Raw genomic sequence first — 8435 nt, 5'->3', positions numbered from 1 at the left:
ATAATAGGTATGGTTTTACGAAACAAATTTCTAACTCTTATGTAGTAGAATCACATATTTCAAGAAGTTCACTTTCGTGTACAAGAACAAACGTAACATTTTAACAAGTAGATCTGTTTTTATACCACGGATTTGTGAGACACTAACTTCATGTACGTTCGAGTACACATTTCAAGTCCTGTATTATATACCAGAATCCCTTGGAGGGGGAGCATGGTGTTTGTGTATAGATCTATACGGGCTTGACAAACCCGCGCCCTGACTGTTAGCTGCAGTCCACCGTTTGGGGTGACAAACGTCATAACATTTCAACGCCTGAAGAACGTTGTGTATAGGCATTCAGAGTCAATAGTATGGTTATAAAACTCACAAGGGGTATTAAAATGCATTGATTTACAAGGTTTTCAAATTCATTGGTTCTTTTACATTTACATACATTTTAGAAACAAACATTGGTCTTGAGTGAAGGCTACTTTTATACTAGTAGAAAATATTGGATTTTCTAACCACAAACAAACGAAGATAAAACATTTCAGTTCATTCAAACATTGTCACTTAAATACTTATGAAATTCACCAGCTTAAATGCTGATCTACTCTTTCAAAATTACTTGTATGTCCCAGGGAATCAGTAATTTCAGGTATTCATTTCGCTTTTGATGAAGGGATGCTGCGGCGCCAGTTTAATCTCGTATTTTGACATCATATTGTAATTGAGTTTTGAACATGTAACTTTTGACAAATGTAAACTTTCAATTATATATATGATGGTTGTATTGCTTTCTTTACTATGTATTCATTTGTTACGTTACCACATGAAGTCATCCGCCCCCGAACGTTTCCGCCGTTCAGGTTTGGGGGTGTGACAGATTGGTATCAGAGCAATGTTTATAGTGAACTAAGTATATCGAACCACATAAGATATACAAACTATAAATGCTTAAGGGACTAATACTCTCTGACAAAACAAATTTTCTTTTTACACTTAAGCAGCATTTCGTTCAACTTAAATTGGTAGTTCATTTAAGTACAAATACATGCATACCACGAACTATTTTCATGTTATACAACTATACAAGTATTTAGACAAGTTGACACTACGATTGGGACTCGATATATGTAATCAGATTTTGAACAAATATAGCGTGATCAACTATATTTGCCCAAGATTGGACCAACGTATATCGAGGAATGATCGTAGTAAGCAACAAGTCAAAACTTACCAAACCATTACCAGAATCAAACACAAGCACTTAATTACTATAGGAGTATTTGCTACCTAAACTAGTTTAACTTACATGTTTTACATGTTCCGGCTTTACTCAATTCTTATAACCCCTTTTTCTCGTACAGTCAAATGGCTGGATTTCACCACCCTGGCGACCCCTACTTTCCCAACCAAGGCAACGGAGGATGGATCGAAGATGATCCCGAAGAGGACGAGGAACCCATAGAAGTGGGTGATGACTCCGGTACCGACTCAGAGCCGGAAGTTATCGATCCACCACCCATTCAACCTCCCGTCTTCGTAAGGAACTTTCAAGGACCGACTCCCGTCTGGGGAAGTCACCTCCACCATTGGAGCCAACAGCAAAACCTACGCCCTCCCTACGGCATGTGCCGGGACTTCTATGATGTCCGCGGCGGAGGTTCGGCTGATCGAGCACTCCCGGTAATGGTGGGTAAGTTAGCCAATCAGTCCTATCAGTCTGGAGTACAAGCTAGTCGACTCCGGGATATCAACGTGGAAGTGCAGGTTCACACTTCTGACATCCGTAGGCTGGACAAGATGCAAGACAACGCCCAATTCCAAGCTGAATCGTTTCAAGCGCAAATGATTGCAGCCCTCGCCGAACTAAGGGAACAACAAGCCGCTTTCGATAGGCGTCTAATGGAGTCAAAGCAATCAGATACGGAGTCAAGCTCCAAGCGCAACCTTCGACGCAAGTAGTGCTTGTCTAGGACTCAAATTTTGTTATAGCTTAGGACCTCGGCTAAAAGTCTTTAAATTTCTCGAACTTTGTAATCGGAGACCCTTATGGGGGTCAAATTTTCATGATCGTTGTAACAACTTTTATATTAATATAAGTGGCACTATTACTACTATGTTGAGTATTTCGTTCGAACATTGAATGGTCTTTGTGAACCCAAACACTCGTTTCATACCTTCAGTCTTACAAATAACTTTCATTTTTCTATTTCAAGACTTATACTTTCATCTGTTGTTGAACTATAGCGATTTAGTTCATGAGACACATACATTTTTCCGTTCTATGAAATTCTTATCCTTGTCTTTTCAATCTATAGTTGAAGGATGCCTCCGCGTAGGAATCCAAGGCGAAACAACGGTGAGGAAGCACCTATACCACCACCACCTCCACCACCTCAATTTGATGCTGTTATGTTTCAAGCAGCAGTCACCGCGGCAGTGGCAGCTGCCATGTCACAGATCAATAACTCGAGTACTAATGGCTCGGGATCTGGCACACACCTATCCAACCATGGCGAGAGTCATGGACCACCTCGAGAATGCACCTATAAGGACTTCACTAATGCCAAGCCCCGAATGTTTTATGGTACTGGTGGTGTGATGGCCCTGAGGCAGTGGATCGAAAGGACGGAGGCAGTCTTTGAAATATGCTCCTGCCCCGAGCACAGCAAGGTCAAATTTGCAACTTTCACCCTTCTCGATAAAGCTTTAACTTGGTGGAATGGCCACGTTAAAGTACTCACCCTAATCGTGGCAAACTCCATAAGCTGGGAGAACTTGAAGGCCATGATGATGAGAGAATACTGCCCACGGGGAGAGATTCAAAAGCTTGAACACGAGCTATGGACTCTCGGAATGGTTGGTACCGACATCGCTCCTTATACCAACAGATTCTGCGAGCTGGCAATCCTTTGTCCAGATATGATTGCTCCCGAGAGCAAGAAGATAGAAAGGTACATCTGGGGACTGACGCCCCAAATGCGATCAAGCGTGTTAGCTTCTAAACCTGACACCTTTGAAAGTGCTATGGAACTGGCACAATCTACGATCGACTACGGAGGTCATCAGAACTCAACCACTTCTGCACCAGCCCCACAGAAAGCAAACAACAACTACAACAACTACAACAACAACAATGGCAGGAAGAGGGCATGGATTAAAGGGAAGGGTGGATCTTCCCAAGAATCCGCAAAGAAACAGCTGGTGTCAGTAAATGCGGCCACTGTACCTGCTACAGCCCCTACAAATACCTACCCAACAAAGCCTTATATAGGCAATCTCCCAAAATGCACCAAATGCAATTACCACCACCATGGACTTTGTCGAGCTATGCAGTGCGCCAACTGCAGCCAGAAAGGGCACACAGCCCGTTTCTGCAAGGAACCCGCAAAGCCGATCACTCAAATTCCCGGTGCGGGTGTAGGGCAGGCTTGCTACGGTTGTGGCGAGGTGGGCCACTACCAGAGAAACTGTCCTAAGGCAGCAGGCACCGGAGGTGTGAGACGAGTTTTGGCAATAGGCCATAACGAAGCTGTAGCTGACCCAACTATTGTTGCTGGTACGTTCCTTCTCGATAATTCATACGCATGCATATTATTCGATAGTGGAGCGGAGAGAAGTTTCGTGAATCAAAACTTTATTCATTTACTTAAACCTAAACCTAGCAAGTTAGAAAAATCATTCACTATAGAGATGGCCAATGGAAAAACCGAAAACACAAATTGCATATACATGGGCTGTACGTTAACATTAGACGGCCATTCTTTCCCAATCAATCTCATGCCGGTTCAAATTAAAAGTTTCGACGTCATAGTCGGCATGGATTGGTTGAGCCTTCTTCGCGCCGACATCATGTGCTTTGAGAAAGCAGTCCGTCTTAACCTCCCAAACAACGAAACATTAGTTATCTACGGCGACAAATCTAGTGCAAACCTTCGCATCATTTCGTGCATCCAAGCTCGAAAGTGCTTGCGGAAGGATTGTCGAGCATTCCTAGCGCACATCGTCGATACAAGTCAAGAACTGAAGGACATCAAGAGCATCTCGGTAGTACGCGACTTTCCCGATATCTTTCCAGAAGAACTGCCAGGATTACCACCGCAACGCCAAGTCGAGTTTAGAATCGACTTAATTCCAGGAGCTACCCCAGTAGCGAAGTCGCCTTATCGTCTTGCACCAGCAGAGATGCAGGAACTTTCCAGTCAACTTAATGAACTCCTTCACAAAGGATTCATAAGACCAAGTTTCTCACCTTGGGGAGCACCGGTCTTGTTTGTAAAGAAGAAAGACGGATCGTTCCGTATGTGCATCGACTACAGAGAGCTGAACAAACTTACTGTCAAGAACCGCTATCCTCTACCCCGTATCGACGACCTATTCGATCAACTTCAAGGGGCGAACTACTTCTCCAAAATAGACCTGCGATCCGGATATCACCAATTACGAGTTCTAGAGGGGGACATTCCAAAGACAGCCTTCCGAACTCGTTATGGACACTACGAATTCGTGGTGATGCCGTTCGGATTAACCAATGCACCAGCAGTATTTATGGACCTAATGAATAGGGTATGCCGCCCTTACTTGGATCAGTTCGTCATCGTCTTTATCGATGATATACTTATCTACTCTCGAAGTGAGGAAGAGCATAGTCAACACCTACGAAAAGTCCTAGAAACACTGCGAACGGAGAAACTATATGCAAAGTTCTCTAAATGCGAATTTTGGATTCGAAGAGTCGAATTTTTAGGTCACGTTGTTAGCGAGAAAGGTATACACGTGGACCCTTCCAAAATTAAGGCTATTGAGAACTGGTCGGCACCAAAGACACCTACAGAAATTCGTCAATTTCTAGGTCTAGCTGGCTACTATCGCAGATTCATAAAGAACTTTTCGAGCATTGCGAAACCTCTTACTTCATTAACCCAGAAAGGAGTGGCCTTTGACTGGGAAGCGAAACAAGAGAAGGCATTCCAGACACTAAAACAGGCCTTGTGCACCGCACCGATACTATCCCTCCCCGAAGGGATAGAAGACTTCGTAGTGTATTGCGATGCTTCAAATCAAGGACTTGGTTGTGTTCTTATGCAAAGAGGGAAGGTTATCGCTTATGCCTCCCGACAGCTTAAGACACACGAAGTGAACTATACGACACACGACCTCGAGTTAGGAGCAGTGGTATTTGCTCTGAAGATCTGGAGGCACTACTTATACGGAACAAAGAGTACTATATTCACCGATCACAAGAGGCTTCAACACATTTTCGATCAGAAGGAACTCAACATGCGACAACGACGATGGGTTGAGTTACTGAATGACTACGAATGCGAAATTCGTTATCATCCTGGCAAGGCCAACGTAGTAGCCGACGCCCTCAGTCGAAAGGAATACACTGGTCGGAGGGTCAAATCTCTGACCATGACTATCCATTCCCACCTATCCACACAAATTAAAGAAGCACAAATGGAAGCTTTGCAACCTGAAAATGTGGCGGGTGAATCCCTGCGAGGAATGGAGAAGAATTTAGAAGTCAAGGGTGGCGGAGCCTACTATCTCATGGACCGAATCTGGACCCCAAATCATGGTGGTTTCAGATACGTAGTCATGACCGAGGCTCACAATTCAAGATATTCCGTTCACCCGGGTTCAGATAAAATGTATCTGGATCTTAAGAAACTGTACTGGTGGCCTAACATGAAAGCAGAAATTGCTACCTTCGTGAGTAAATGTCTTACTTGCGCTAAGGTTAAGGTCGAGTATCAGAAACCGTCAGGACTACTACAACAACCCGAGATACCGGAATGGAAATGGGAGCGGATTACTATGGACTTCATAACCAAGTTACCCAAGACGACAGGAGGACTCGATACCATATGGGTCATTGTCGACAGATTGACCAAATCCGCACATTTCCTACCCATCAAAGAGACTGACAAAATGGAGAAGCTTACAAGAACTTACTTAAGGGAAGTAGTGCGACTGCATGGTGTTCCAATATCCATTATCTCCGATCGAGATAGTAGATTCACTTCAAGATTCTGGCAGTCACTACAAAGTTCCCTGGGAACTAGACTAGACATGAGTACAGCCTACCACCCACAGACAGACGGACAAAGTGAGAGAACAATACAAACTTTAGAAGACATGCTGAGGGCCTGCGTGATTGACTTTGGTAAGGCATGGGATATTCATTTACCCCTTGTCGAATTTTCATACAACAATAGTTATCATACAAGCATAAAGGCTGCTCCGTTTGAAGCCCTCTATGGTCGAAAGTGCAGATCCCCTCTGTGCTGGACTGAAGTTGGCGATACCCAGTTAGCTAGAGGAAGAGTTCCTGAAAGCACTCTCACAGGTCCGGAGATCATACGTGAAACAACAGAGAAGATCGTTCAGATTCGTGAACGATTGAAGGCCTCAAGAGACCGACAGAAAAGCTACGCTGACCAAAGGAGGAAACCTTTAGAATTCCAGGTAGGAGACCACGTCTTATTAAAGGTCTCACCGTGGAAGGGTTTAATACGATTTGGAAAGCGTGGGAAACTAAATCCAAGATACATAGGGCCTTTCGAGATTCTTGCCAGGATCGGCCCTGTGGCTTACAAGCTTAACCTACCGCGCGAACTTAGTAACATCCATCCAACCTTCCACGTCTCAAACTTGAAAAAGTGTCTGTCCGACGAGACTCTTGTTATTCCACTCGACGAGATCGAGATCAACGAGAGCCTCAACTTTGTGGAAGAACCAGTAGAAATCATGGATCGAGAGGTCAAACAAACAAAACAAAGTCGCATACCCATCGTGAAGGTTCGCTGGAACGCCAAGCGGGGACCCGAATTCACATGGGAACGCGAAGATCAGATGAAACAAAAGTACCCTCATCTCTTTCATGTTCACTAGTATCTTTGCTACTTTAAATTTCGGGACGAAATTCTCTCTAACGGGGGGATGATGTGGCAACCCGATATTTCAACTCCTTGTAAGGACCAGAATGGGTCAAGTATTGTAACCGCTTCTAAGTAATAAAATTTACTTTCATAATAAAACGTACAAATAGTTCTATTTAATTTCCTTCTATGATTAAATGTCTTTGAACCATGATCGTATGTGAAAAGAACGCCCAAATCCGACTTCATATAGCGAAGATGTGATTTTTCCAAGTTCGGCTTAGCAACAGACCGCTAAAAACTCGAATCGGAGATCGAGCGACTTTTGGCCGGAATGACCTAAACGAGAATCGAAGGTCTCGACAATGGTATTCCAGCGGTAAAAAGTCTGGCAAAAACCGACATCAGATAAAGAAGTTATGAATTTTCTAAGAAATTCCTTAAACACGATGGATTTTTAATAAATAATAAAAATATAATTTTGGAATTTGCCGACGGAGTCTAAACGAAAGTTGTAGAGCGTAGTCTCACCTACGCGAGGATATAAAGACCATCGAAAACGGAGTTCGTATGAAGAAGATATGGATTTTTGAAGTTTATTAAATAAATTAATTATTTATTTAATTCAAAATTCGGATATTATCCGAAGGGGAGTCAGCATCCTCCTCCGAAGTACGCGCTGCGTACTCCTGTACGCCCCGCGTAACCGAGAGGATTGGCCTCGGATCGTCCACGTCGCCATATCCGAGGAATCCGATCCATCCGACCCGCCCGACCCGTCCGACCCGACGTCCCATCCGACCCGGCGTCCCATCCGACCCACCTCCCCAGCAACCCGTCCCATCCGACCCGAGAACCCAACAACCCGTCCCATCCGAACCGAGGCAGTCGAGGCTTCGGTCATGCATGACGTACGCGTACGCAGCGCGTACGAGCGTACGCCCCGCGTACCGAGGCAGACCAGCCTTCCTATAAATAGAATGCGAGGGTTTCCAAAGAAAGGGTTCATTTCTCTTCTCTCTCTCCCAACTTTGCCTCGTTTTCCGTGTCCGTTCAAACCCGAAGCTCTGGTCTTTTTGGCTCAAGTCCCGAAGGTCGATTTTACTCCCGAGATTCCCGAGAATCCCGAGGAAAATCCGTTTCCCGAGACGAAACTCTGCCCGGTTTTCCATCTCGCTATCTTCAAACTTTCAAGTGAGTTTCATACCCCTAAATCAACCTTTTTAATTAGTCTAAATACTTTATTATGCTTTCAAAGGGGGGGTTACAAGTAAAACACACGAGTATTATCGTGCGTTACATAAAGAAATTCTTTTATATACTGTTATATATTCAAATCACATGCGATTTATAAACATTTAAAGGAACTTATATATATATGTATATATGTATATATATAACATATGTCACAATAGCATTTTACCTTTTAAAATATAATGTTCTTGTAATGCATGTATAAACTAAACTATTCTTAGATTTTTCTTGTCTATCCTAGAATCTACACCCAAAAATCTATACTTTCATAAACAAGCGATTCCTTTCTCAATGTTTCTAAACAAACAA

This window comes from Lactuca serriola, chromosome 2 (assembly GCF_051521515.1).
Source record: "Lactuca serriola cultivar US96UC23 chromosome 2, Lser_US96UC23_V15, whole genome shotgun sequence".
Lineage (NCBI taxonomy): Eukaryota > Viridiplantae > Streptophyta > Magnoliopsida > Asterales > Asteraceae > Lactuca > Lactuca serriola.
This window is presented reverse-complemented; position numbering follows the sequence as displayed.